Source organism: Equus przewalskii, chromosome 25, assembly GCF_037783145.1.
Source record: "Equus przewalskii isolate Varuska chromosome 25, EquPr2, whole genome shotgun sequence".
NCBI lineage: Eukaryota > Metazoa > Chordata > Mammalia > Perissodactyla > Equidae > Equus > Equus przewalskii.
The window spans coordinates 22018910-22031827 of record NC_091855.1 but is presented as its reverse complement, the minus strand read 5'-3'; the positions used below and the strand labels follow the sequence as shown (position 1 = coordinate 22031827).

Sequence of the window (12918 nt, the reverse complement as noted above, 5' to 3'; positions counted from 1 at the left end):
CCAGCATTTCATGGCGTGGAAATCCTGTTCAATGTCACAGGCAGCCAAGGAGCGGGGGAAAGCAGTCCTCGAGGGCCAAAACACAACTTGAAGTGGGTTGGGGGAATAGCATGCCGCCCAAGCCTCGAAGGGCGCTCTAGACTGGCCATGTGGGAGAGGGGTCCTCTGTGGAGGGGTTAGCCTCATTTCCCCCGCCGAGGCCGGAAACACATGGCTTCAGCTTGGACCAGAAGCTCCAGGAAAAACGCTTCTCATCTGTAATAAACACCTGCTGGGTTTCCAAAGCCCTCCCACCCATCTGGGGAAGTGTGTTCATGCCCAGCTGTCAGGTAGGGAAACTGAGGCCCGACTGCCAGCCAAAAGGGGCTTCGCTCCAGAACCAGGGGCTTGCTCTACAAGTGGTTCTCCTCCATGACCCGGGGGCCTCTCCCAGGCCTGACTCTGCTCTGCTGGTCAGGAGAGACACACCACCGGCTTCCTGGGACCACAGGGCGGTGGCCTTCCTCCAGGAGAAAGGCTGGAAGGGACCCTTGAGGCATCCCAGCAGAGGAGCTGGACAAACAGTGGGTCCTCTGCTCCCTCTGGCATTGTACCGTCTCCCCATGGGCAGCTAGTCCTGATCTGGTTTACTGGGAGCCCCATCCCCTCCACAGGTCACCCCAGTGATCACTGGTGGTCAATATGCAGCCCAAGGCATGCGGCGGGATCCCCAGGGCTCTGTGCTCGGAGGGTGTGTCTGAAAGCAGCAACTCATGCCTCAGGCAGATGGTAACTTCCCTTCACTCAGAATAACGGGCTGGGCAGAACCACCATCCTGTGATGCTGGCAGAGAGATAACGGCAGTCCCTCAGCCCAGGGGCCCCCTCCCGGCTGTGATCACAGCTGCCAGCACCAGGGCAGGAGGGACAGCCGCTCTTGGCTCTGAGAGGCCCACAGAAATTGTGCATCCCCCATGGGAGCACGATGGGAAAGTAACCAAGTGACTTTGGCTCCCCTCTTCAAGTTGCTTCTTTCCCAAGTAACTTCAGAACATACCTTAAAGGAGGAGGAGAAAATGTTGGAGCTGTCCCCCATCACGGACACCCCCACCCCACCCATCAGAGGCACTCACAGCCTCACCTTCACAGGGCGAGAGAGAGGCTGTGAGGGGAGAGGAGGAGAGAGGAAGGGGCCTCGTCCAGTCCGCCCCTGAGGGGCCGGGGTGTCAGGAGGCCTGTGTGTAGGTAAGAGACCTGAAGCAATTGGCTGCATCCTCGGAGCCTCAGTTTCCTCACCTGCCCAACGACGCTGGCTGGCTCCAGCTCTAAAATAAAATATTGCTCTCTCCCTGCCTCAGTTTCCCTCTAGAGAAAGGCATCTGCCCCAGGGAGAAGGAGGACAAGGTGAATCCAGGAGAAGTTCGCCTCCAGGGGCATCAGAGCCGATGCAGCACATTTCTCCTGGGGACAGGAGTGGAGGAGAGAGCAAGGATAAGGCGAGAATCACAGAGTGTGATGCCAAGAGAAGGCGGACTGGCTCCCGGCCTCTTCTCCTGTGAGACTCAGGCCGTTAAAGGAGAAAGTCAATCTCCTTGTCCCCAGTCCTCCCCACAGCAGCCTGGGAACTGCCACACGGCTTTCATCAAGGCTGGTACACAAGACTGAAGCCCAGAACCGGGCTGCCCCTCTGGCCTTCCTCTCCCGGAAGCCAGCTCGCCATCTCTCCCTGAACCCCCACAGCCCCCTCTGGTCAGATGAGCATTTTTCACGAGCAATTTTCTCCTGTCCCCAGACAATTCTGATCCCTCCAATGTTCACACCCATGACATCCTGGGGGCCCATGCAGAAGTTGTAACTCTATTCTCAGGGATGAGGAAAGGGGGCGCTGGGGTGGGGGGTCCACCCCAGACTGGACCAGAGGTCTAGAGAGCAAGATGGGTCACTGGCCCTCCAGAGAGCATCGGGTCAAGGCAGTGCCTACGAGGCCAGCTCTGTACGACCTGCTAGGTGACCTTGGTGATGCCACAGCACCTCTGGGCCTCAGTTTCCCAGGCCCATCATTCAAATCCAAAGTTTCCCTCTCAAGGCCAAGGTGAGGATGGAGGCAAGAACCTTTCTTTGAAAGCATATGAGAAAAGGTGACAGGGCGGCCTGGTGGCGCAACGGTTAAGTTCGCACGTTCCGCTTTGGCAGCCCGGGGTTCTCCGGTTTGGATCCTGGGTGCGGACATGGCGCTGTTTGGCATGCCATGCTGTGGTAGGCGTCCTACATATAAAGTGGAGGAAGATGGGCATGGATGTTAGCTCAGGGCCAGGCTTCCTCAGCAAAAAAGAGGAGGGCTGGGAGTAGTTAGCTCAGGGCTAATCTTCCTCAAAAAAAGAAAAGAAAAGAAAAGGTGGCATCCTTTGCCTTTGGGGGCCCAGTAGCCCAGCCCATCCAGCACAAAATGAGACCCCCATCCAGCAGCAGCGCAGCAGTGACGCTGTCATAACTCCTAACGGGGGACTAGGCTGCGGGAGGAGAGCGCACCCCTCCCACCCCAGCCCAGAGTGGGCGGCACAGCCCCGGGGAATCCCTGGGTGGGGTGGTCCAGAAAGGCAACTCCCACCCGGCAGTCTGGCAAGCGGCCCGCAGACTCCAGGCAAACCTCCTACCCACTATCTCCCCCCACCCAGAGAAGACGGTCGACCAAGCCACAGCCCTCCCTGGTGGGTGGTTCATTCCACCCTGCCTTGGGTCCACGCTGGGGGATAGCCAGCGTGGCAAGGGAGTGTGGCGCAGTCTCCGCCACCCCCATCCCTCGCAGGCGAGGTCCCGGAAAGCAGACAGCAAGCAGTCCTTCCCCACCCCCTCCCGGTCCAGGACCCGGATTCTACGCCCCTTCTCCCGGCCGGATCAATCCTGGCTCCTACCTCCCGCGAGCTCACCACATCTGCGCGCTCACCGCCACGGCCTCAGACCCAGGCAAGGTGCTCAGGCCGCCGGGATGCGTAGACAAGCAACACGCTCCCTATCTGGGAGGAGACTGCCAGCCGGTCCTCCTCCTCGCGGGCCTGGTGAAGCCAGCCCCACCTGGCAAGGGACTGTCAGCAAATTCCCCTCTGCATCATCGCGGGAGTGGCATCCCAGCTCCTCCCCGGCAGGAGCCAACCTTGGCTCCGCCCCAAGGCTGCTCCTACCCGCCAAGGAACCCAGGCTGAATTAGCCTATGCAAAGACCCAGGCTCCGCCTCAAAGACTTTGTCGCTACCAGGAACCATCTGCAAATCACCATCGCAAATGCACACAGCTGCCAGTCCCTTGCTGCAGTCGATCCAGCATCCTCTGATGCTTTGGGCCTCGCTGCTGTCTTGTTACTCTCTACCCCCACTACAGCCCTCAGTGCCACTCCAAGCTCTCCTCTGAGACATGTCCGTCTTCCAAACCTCCCAACCCCGCCAGCCAAAGCAGGGAAAGGCACGCAACCGCACAGAGGTAGCAGTGCTGTGCCCCGCCCAGGGACGAGCTCCTGGCATCGCCCAGTGGCTGGTACCCAGTTCCGCCTCCTTCTTCCCCAAGGTAGGAAAGATCTACAAATTGGCCACAGCCCTGCCTGGAGGACCAAGGGACTGGGCCACAGCCCTGCATGTCTCCAGTTTCCTCAAAGTCCTGGCTACTCTCCTAGACATGATTGGTTTTGACGCTGGAGGCAGGTGCCGAGGTTTGAACCCCCCAAAATCAGCAAAGTCAAGGACAGATAAACAGCCGCTCCCACTCTCCCAGGCAGGGGCCTAGGCATGTCATCTCATAGATATTATCTAGTATGCGAAGTGCTGTAGCTAATGGGAGAGGAGGGCTGGTGAGCAGTCTGAAAGTGACTCTCTCTCTCTCTCTCTCTCTCCACAGTTTTGTGACAGTAAGATATTGATTGATTGTTGGAGTCGTTAGCAATATGATAAGAAGGCGTAGAGGAAGCAGTGTGAATACAAAGTCCTCAGATGCTGGGGGAGGGTCTAAGGGTGGCTATGCTTTCCTGGGTTGGTTCCCCATACCCTGTAGCACAGCACCCCCTCCAGGCTGCCACACCCTGGTTATGTCCCCACTCGCCGACCTTGGTTCTTCTGACCCAGCCATCCCATGAAAGTTCAAAGTGAGCCACAAGACAGATTCTGTTAAGATCTGTCCATTTCTTTACTTACTCACCCAGTCATTCATTCACTGATTCATTCATGGGACAGGAAGGCTATTGAACATCTATTATTGGTCAATAGGGCATCAGGGATCTGGGTTCTAGCTCTGGCTCAGCTGTTAGTGTGCTGTGCAATCTTGGGTAACTCGCTTGACCTGTCTGACTTTGTTTTTGTGTCTCATCTGTGATATTGAGAGCGCTGGGCCAGTTAGGGGTCAAGGCCCTTTGGCCCCAACACTTCTATTGTCCTCTTCTAGGATAAAGGCAGGTGGGAACGAAGATAAACCAGATAAATATAAGAGTAGTGTTTAAGAACTCTAGCTGCCTGGATTCAAGTCCCAGCTGGGCCCTCTAAATATGGGGCTCAACTTCTCTGAGCTTCATTCTTTGCATACGTAAAATGGGGCAATAATAGTAATAACAACCTTAGAAGAATGGTTGTGAGGCTTAAGTGAGATATTGTATACAAAGTAGACGCTCGGTGACTATTAGTTGTGCTTGTTGTTGCTGTTGTTATGGTGCTGGCAGGAGAGAGTAAAACCTGGACAAAAGCAGCCTGTCCTTCCTTTCTCTGCTCCCTCATCCCAGAACAAGTGTGTGACTCCAGGGACTAAGGGGTTTATGCGTGGAGGCAATAGCTGTTCCTTTAGAAAGGGCCTGTGTTAAGTAGAAGAACATGGTCTTTGGATCCAGCTGAACCTTGGTTCAACTCTGAGCTCTGCCTCTTCCCAGCCAGGTGACTTTGTACTAGTTGCTTAACCATGCTGAGATTAAGTTCTGCATCTGTAAAATGGGTGCATTTTGCAAATAAAAGGAGTCCAACAATAGCACCTACTTCACAGAGTGGCTTTGAGTATAAAATGCATGTCAGGTGCTTAGCTCAGTTTTTCACATACAGAAGAAGCCTGGTCAATGTTAATCTCTCCCTTCCTGGAAGGTCCCAGACAGAATGCAGAGAAGACCCTAGCACTGAAATCCCCAGGCATCCGTGGCTGTGTGTCTTGTGAGGAGTTTTGGGTATTCAAGCCCAGACCCAAAGCCAGTTTCAACACCTCTCCAACCCCCCTCGCTAAGGTGCCGTCCACCAGCTCCTTGGATGAGCCTGACCCCTGAACGTGCCCTCTGGTGGGAGCTGAGGCCCGAATGGGAGGCTGTAAGCAGGTCTTGAAAGGCCTCAAATACCAGGCTTAGGAGTTTGGACTTGACTTAGGAGGTAAAAGGGAGCCATGAAGAGTTTTGAGCAACAGCCAAGGGATAAGATTGTTGAGCCCACATCCGAGCCACTTTTACTTGGAAACAAGACCTGATGGGCATCAAGGATGTGCAATAAACGGAGATACAGAAGAGGAGGAAGGAGAAGCCATGGAAATTCCAGTGGGCTGTACGACGCTAAAAGAGATGACCCCGATGTCCCAACCAGCTAAACACCAACCACCTGGATGAGTGTCAGGCTGGTGGAAGGTGCTAATGAAGGTGTGTGGGGAGGAATAGCTACGGCTCTGTGGCCTTGGGAGGCCTTCAAAGAAAAGCTCGTTCTGGCCTGCGGATGCTGACAACATTTGTCATGCTCTCACTCGTGTGGACTGAGGTGGGAGATCTCTGAAAGATGATAAGTGTTATTGCCTTCATGACTGCTTTGTGAACCTCCAATGTCTCGTCTGGGAACGTAATCCAGAACAACAACAAAGAAACAAAAGGCCTCTGAGCAACCCAAACAGTTGGAACTGTCAAACGGTCAAGATGAGGTGCATTTTCTGCAGAGAGCATCTTGTGTCTTCAAGGAGAGCCTACCTACATTTACCTCCACACACAGTTTCAACAGATCCAGTGTGGCAGACATTGCTAAGTGCCCCTTCTATCCTTCCCTTCCCTCTTCCTTTCAGCAGTAGATATTCCAAAGTTAAAACCTGAATTCATGGTGACCCTGCTAGAGACTACATATCCCAGCATCCCTTGCAGCCAAGTGCAGCCATGGGACTAAGTTCTAGCCAATGGGATGTGAGTGGAAGTGATATGTTTCACTTCTGGGCCCCATTCTTAAAAGGAAGCTGCCTGCTCTCCACTTTCTCTTTCCCCTTGTGTAGACTGGACCATGGACATAGGGGTGGAGGTAGGGGGCAGCTTCCATGATGTTGACAAGGACAACACCCTAAGGTTGGTCAATCAACAAGACACATTAAGAATCTGAGTTTCACAACATCCTGGAGGAGAAAAGCCCTGGACTGCTGACCACTTGGGTCACCATGACAGCAGCTAAACCAATAGCCTAACTGAGAAGCCTAGTATCCTGATTGTCAAGCCCACAGCAGATGAGCAGGAGCATATTGGAAGGAGCGAGGGCTTATAAAAAAGCAAGCACAGTGAAACCAGAAGAGCAAACCGAGAGCAAGAGGAGATAGAACAACCGTCAAACAAACTCAGAAGTTTGGGGCCATTTAGTTCAGGGTCACTCCAAGAGGCCTTGGGGACATCATTGTATTAAAGGGTGATGTTGGAAATATGCTCAGACAACAATCCTGAATCATTAAGAGAAGCTTAATTCTGACTGAATATTTTATTTTAAAAGGAAAACAATTATATGATATATTTAGAAAGTATTTCTGATCAAAAATGGTTAACATAAAATTTTTGTGCATAAGGGTAGCATACCTTCAGCATCCAGAACACTTGGTTACCCAAAATGATATCTCTCCTAAGGGTCAGAAGGCAGAGATTTTGATTCACTGATATTTATCTTCTCCCCCACTAGATTATAAATCTTGTTAAGGTCATATTGTACCTCTTTTTTCTTTTTATTCCTAGTATCTAGCACAGTGCCCTGACTCAATAAATACTTCTTAATGGCTATGGGGGTGAAGTCCGTGTTACATTAGATGCCAGAGCTTAGCAGGGTCCCTCTAGCTGATTTAGAATCTTGACCAGTGACATTGCCTGAGGTCCTAGACCATTTCAGCAAAGAGCTGCAGGGGCACAACCCTTACTGCCAAGAGTGCCATGAGCCCACAGTGGTCCTAGGACCTCGCCCCTGTTGTCTAGAAATCATTTCATCGAAAACACTCCCCTGAGCTCACAAAGACCTACATGCTCAATGACGTTCATTGCAGAACTGACTGTAACTGCTAAAAACAAATGCAACTGTACGTGACCTACACAACTGTACATGGCCTACACAACTGTATGCGACGTACACAACTGTACATTCCCTTTCTGTGCGGCCCAGATGAGATGTTCAGGAAAATTCAAAACGAGAGGGCAAAGGTGGGAGACCCAGGAAAGAGGCAGCTAGGTGTGCTCACTGCCTGTTTCTCATCAGTTCGGCTCCAGCGATTTTAGGCTTCGAGAGAGGAGAGCTACACTAGTGTCCCCATCGCCTCGAGGCCGGGTGCTGGGAAGCCTGCTAGGTAGGGAGTAAGGGGGCGGGGCAGCGGGTCTGGAGGGGATGGGCATGAGACTCCTCACATTTTGCTGTAGGATTCAGAATGTAAACGCATACCACTGACAGGGACAGTATTTTCGAGGCAGAATCACATCACTACTCACACTCTAAGTGACAAACCAGATACTCTAGGGTGTTCTCTGTCCCCGAGAGCCAGATCAAGACTCTCCAAGAAAGTGGAACCGTTTCGGAGCTTGGGCTTCTGTCACCACTCTAATCTGCCTTTCTGAACAGAAGTGAATTTGATTTCCTTTGCAGAAGGTAGGGAAGCAATGTATTGGGATGGAAAACTGTTTTTCCAGTGTCCTCTATCGAACCAGACATCAGGTTGTGGGTTTTGAGAGAGGACAGGGCCTCAGGCGTAGGTCCAGAAACGCAGCACTGACCCCTCATCGGAAGCTAGTATTCCCCAAGTTGGTGGGTCCAGAATGGAGAAGTCAGGGCCCTATAGCCACTTGACCCTCCATGGCAGAGGATGTAGGCCTCCCCTCTACCGGTGCAGCCCTGGCCTCCCGGCCTCCCCCTCACCTCTGGCCTCAGGCTGGGGCCTCACTCACCAAAGCCCCACAAGGTAGATGCTCTTAGCTATCAGCGGCCTCTTTGACTAGTACTTCTCTCCTGGAAGACGGGAAATTCATGACTAGTGCGAGGTCACTGTCATCTAACACCCACAGCCGCTACCAATTATCAATATTGGAAACTTCTGGTAGGCCAGGTCAGAAGTGGATGTTGACGACATCACAAAGGAAGCACCACTGTCGTGACGGAACTCTGGTGACATTTGACAGGGAGGGTTTCCATCCAGAATTGAGCTAAACGGAGAATTTCCAGACCGATCTGGGGGTTTGAAGGCTGAGCAGCCGCACCTCAATTCTATCTTGAGCCTGGCTGATGCCCTGTAGGATTAGGTCATTAAAGAATACTTGGGTCCTCGTGTTGACAGTTTATTGAGGTTAAGGACCCGCCCCAAGCGCATCCTCATGGGGCAGAAATATCGCTTTCCGATTGAGTTTCTTCTGGGCTACAAAATGAAGATCCCCTGTCCATGGCCAGGCTCTTGAAAGCCACTCTGTTGTACTCATTCCACTGGGAGCTGGCATCTGTTTTCAGTAATGAACTCTTTCTTTGTTGTACAACCTTTATTAACTTTGTGAAATATAAGACACATGCAGAAAAGTATATATAAAAGCCAAATGAGCACTATAGTGAATAATCACAAAGCAAACACTGGTGTGACCCCCACCTAAGTCAAGAAATAGAACATTATCACCAGACATTTCCCTGTGTTGGTTCCCAGTCACAGCCCTTTCTCTTCTACCCACCCTCCACCCAGAGGTAAGCCTATCCTGACCTAAATGGTGAGCCTTCCTTTTCTTTATACTTTTGCCATCCCTGATCAATATAACTCGGTTTGATCTGTATTTTAAGTGGACATTAATGGAATCAGAGTCTATATGTACTTCTTGTTGGGCTTCTTTTACTCAGTGTTATATTTTTAAGATTCACCCATGTTGTAACATGCGGCTGTAGCTTATTCATTGTTATTGCTGTGTGGTGTGCCCTAAACTCTCTCTCCTCTCTGGCTGGCCTTCTGTCTCTGTGCAAGCCGAAAGTGAAGGTTAAGGAGAGTTGTATACTGCCTAGTGGACTTTTGAAGGCATGCCTGACACAAACACAGAGCCCATCTACAGAGACTGGGAGAGTTCTTTTCTGTCCTTGTTCCAGGTGTTTAAAGAAATCTCTATCAAATCACTAGCCGACCACAAAGCTAATGGAACAGAGACTTCAGTGGCCATATATACCAAAAAATGTAGATTTTACAAAATTGGTTCAGAAAAGACATTAAACAAACAAACAACTACTACTACAACAAGCAGCAACGACAAACCCTGGAGAGAGGAAGAATCTGATTCCCAGAGGTGCCACATAATAATATTCAAAATGTCTAGTTTTCAGCCAAAAATTAGGAAGCACAAACAGAAACAAGGAAGGATGGTCGATATACAAGAAAAGAGGCGATTAATAAAAATTGTTTCTGAAGAAGCCCAGACATTGGACTTCTTATAAAGATTTTAAATCAACCTTTTATATATGCTCAAAGAGCTAAAGGAAACCATGAGAATAACACCAAATAGAGAATATCAATAAAGAGATAGAAATTATAAGATAGAACTAAATAGAAATTCTGGAGTTGAAAAGTAGAATAACTGAGATGGTAAATTCACTATAGGGGCTCAAGACAGATTTGAGCAGACAGAAGAAAGAATCAGCAAACCTGAAGATAAGTCCATTGAGATTTTCCAGTCTGGGGAGAATAAGGAAAAAGAATAAAGAAAAATGCATAGAGCCTATGAGACCTGTGGGATACCATCAAGAATACTAATATGTGCATAATGGCAGAGGCAGAGGAAAAGAGAGAGAGAAAAAGACAAAAGAGTATTGGAAGAAATAATGATCTCAAACTTCTCAAATTTGATGAAAAACATTAAACCACACATCCAAGAAACTGAATGAACTACAGGTAGCATAAACGCAAGGAGATCCACACTAAGGCACATTATAATTAAACTGTTGAAAGATAAAGAATTGAAAGCAGCAAGAAAGAACCCACACATCATGTACAAGGAATGCTTGATAAGATTAATAGCTGATTTATCATTAGAAACCACGGAGGCCAGAAGGCAGTGGGATGACATATTCAAGATGCTGAAAGAAAAGAAACTGTCAACCAGAAATTCAAGAGCAAAATTATCCTTCAAGAATGAAAGAGAAATTGACATTTCCAGATAAACAAAAACTGACATAGTTCACTACTGGTAGACCTATCCAATGAGCAGTGCTAAAGGGAGTCCTTCATGCTGAAATGAAAGGAGAGAAGACAGTAATTCAATTCCATGTGAAGAAATAAAGAGCACTGGTAAAGGTAATTGTATGAGTAAATATAAAAGTTAGTATTAATGTATTTTTGGCTTATAGCTCTTCTTTTTCCTATATGAATTAAAAGACAATTGCATAAAACAAAAATTATAAATCTATGTTGATAGGCACACAATGTATAAAGTTGTAATTTGTGACAATAGCAACATAAAGATGGATACAGAGCTATATAGGAACAAAGTTTTTGAATACAACTGAAACTAATAATTAATTGATAGTAATCTGAACTAGACTGTTATAAATTAAGATGTTAATTGTAATTCTCAGAGCAACCACTAAGAAGATAACTAAAAAATATATAGTAAAAGAAATGATGGGGAAATTAAAATGATACACTAGAAAATAAATATCTACTTAACAAAAAAGAATAGTAATCGAGAAAATAATGAGCAAAAGTGGTATATGACGACACAGGAAACAAATAGCAAAATGACAGAAGTAAGTCCTTCTTAATCAGCAATTACTTTAAATATAAATGGATTAAACTCTCTAATCAAAAGTCAGAAACTGACAGAATGAACAAAAAAATGTCCAAGTATAAGCTCACAGGAGACTCATTTTAGATCAAAAGACACAACTAAGTTCAAATTGAAAGGATGGAAAAATATATTCCACGCAAACAGTAAGCAAAGAGCTGGAGTGGCTGTACTAGTATCAGAAAAAATAGAATTTAAAACAAAATTTTTACCAGAGACAAAGAATGACATTATATAATGATAAAAAGGTCACTCCATCAAGAAGATATAAAAATATAAAACATATATGCACCTAGCAATAGAACCCCCAAAACATATGTTGCAAAAACTGACAAGATTGAAGGGGGAAATAGACAGTTTGACAATAATACCTCACTTTTGATAACGGATAGAACAACTAGGTAGAGATCAGCAAGGATATAGAAGACTACATCCTTCTATAGTGAACACTATAAACCAAGTGGACCTAACAGATGTCTATGGGACACTCCACCCAACAACAGCAGAACTCACATTCTTCTCAAGTGCACACACAACAGTCTCCAGTACAAACCATAAGTTAGGCCACAAAACAAATCTCAGTTAAGTTTAAAAAGATTGAAATTATACAAAATATCTTCTCTGACCAAGATCGAATATAATTAGAATTCAATAACAGAAAGAAATCTGGAAAACTCACAAATGTGCAAATTAAACAATATACCCTTATGTTACTAATGGGTCAAACAATAAATCTCAAGGAAAATTAGAAATGACTTTGAGATGAATGAAAATGAAAATATAATTACCATAATTTATGAGATGTAGTGAAAGCAGTGCTCAGAGGGAAATTTATAGCTGGAAGTGCCCACATTAAAAAAGAACAAAGATCTTTAATCAATAACCTATACTTCCAACTTAAGAAACTAGAAAAAGAAGAGCAAACTAAACTCAAAGAAAGCAGAAAGAAGAAAACAATAAAGATTAGAGTGGAGATAAATGAAATAGAAAATAGAAAAACAATAGAGAGAATCAACAAATCCAAAAGTTGGTGCTTTAAAAAGAGCAACAAAGTTGACAAACGTTTAGCTAGACTGAACAAGAAAAAAAGAGGACTAAAATTGCGAAAATCAAGAATAAATGTTCTTAATGGGACAATAAATGGGACATCACCACTGACCTTAAAGAAATAAAAAAGGATTATAAGAGATTATTATGAACAAATATATGCCAACACATTAGAAAATCTAGATGAAATGGACAAATTCTTATACACACACTCTACCAAAACTGACTCCAGAAGAAATAGAAAATATGAATTAGCCAATAACAAGTAAAGAGATCAAATTAGTAGTCACAAACATCCAACAGGGCCAGCCCGGTGGTGCAGCAGTTAAGGTCACACTTTCTGATTCAGCGGCCCAGGGTTCGCCGGTTCAGATCCCAGGTGCGGACGTGGCACCATGTGGCAAGCTATGCTGTGGTAGGCATCCCACATATAAAGTAGAGGGAGATGGGCACAGATGTTGGCTCAGGGCCAGTCTTCCTCAGCAAAAACAGGAGGATTGGCAGCAGATGTTAGCTCAGGGCTAATTTTCCTCAAAAAAAAAAAAAAATCCAACAGAAAATGAAACTCTTGTGCACTGTTGGTTGGATTGTAAACTGGTACACCCACTATGGAAAACAATATGGAGGATCCTCAAAAAATTAAAAATGGAACTGCCATATGATCCAGCAATTCCACTTCTGGGAATATATCCAAAGGAAATGAAAACACTAATTCGAAAAGCTATCTGCACTCCCATGTTCATAGCAGCATTATTTACAATAGCCAAGACATGGAAACAACCTAAGCGTCCACTGATGGATGACCGGATAAAGAAGTTGTGGTGTATATATACAACGGAGCACTATTCAGCCATAAAAATGAAATCTTATCATTTGC

At 47.0% G+C, this 12918-nt stretch overlaps 1 protein-coding gene across 29 annotated transcripts in view; it reads right to left on the bottom strand.

The window, feature by feature from the left end:
- The window catches only part of TMEM63C (transmembrane protein 63C), a 77935-nt gene extending 69624 nt beyond the window's left edge, over positions 1 to 8311 (bottom strand). For 8 of the 29 annotated variants that reach the window (XM_070594309.1, XM_070594316.1, XM_070594337.1 and 5 more), the window contains exon 1: positions 2891 to 3398. The gene's annotated coding sequence lies outside the window, so the exon portion shown is untranslated. Of the gene's footprint in view, positions 1 to 2890; positions 3421 to 8138 lie in introns of those variants that run through there. The other 21 variants (XM_070594310.1, XM_070594335.1, XM_070594332.1 and 18 more) reach the window with 13 other exon arrangements.
- Positions 8312 to 12918: the final 4607 nt, after the last annotated feature.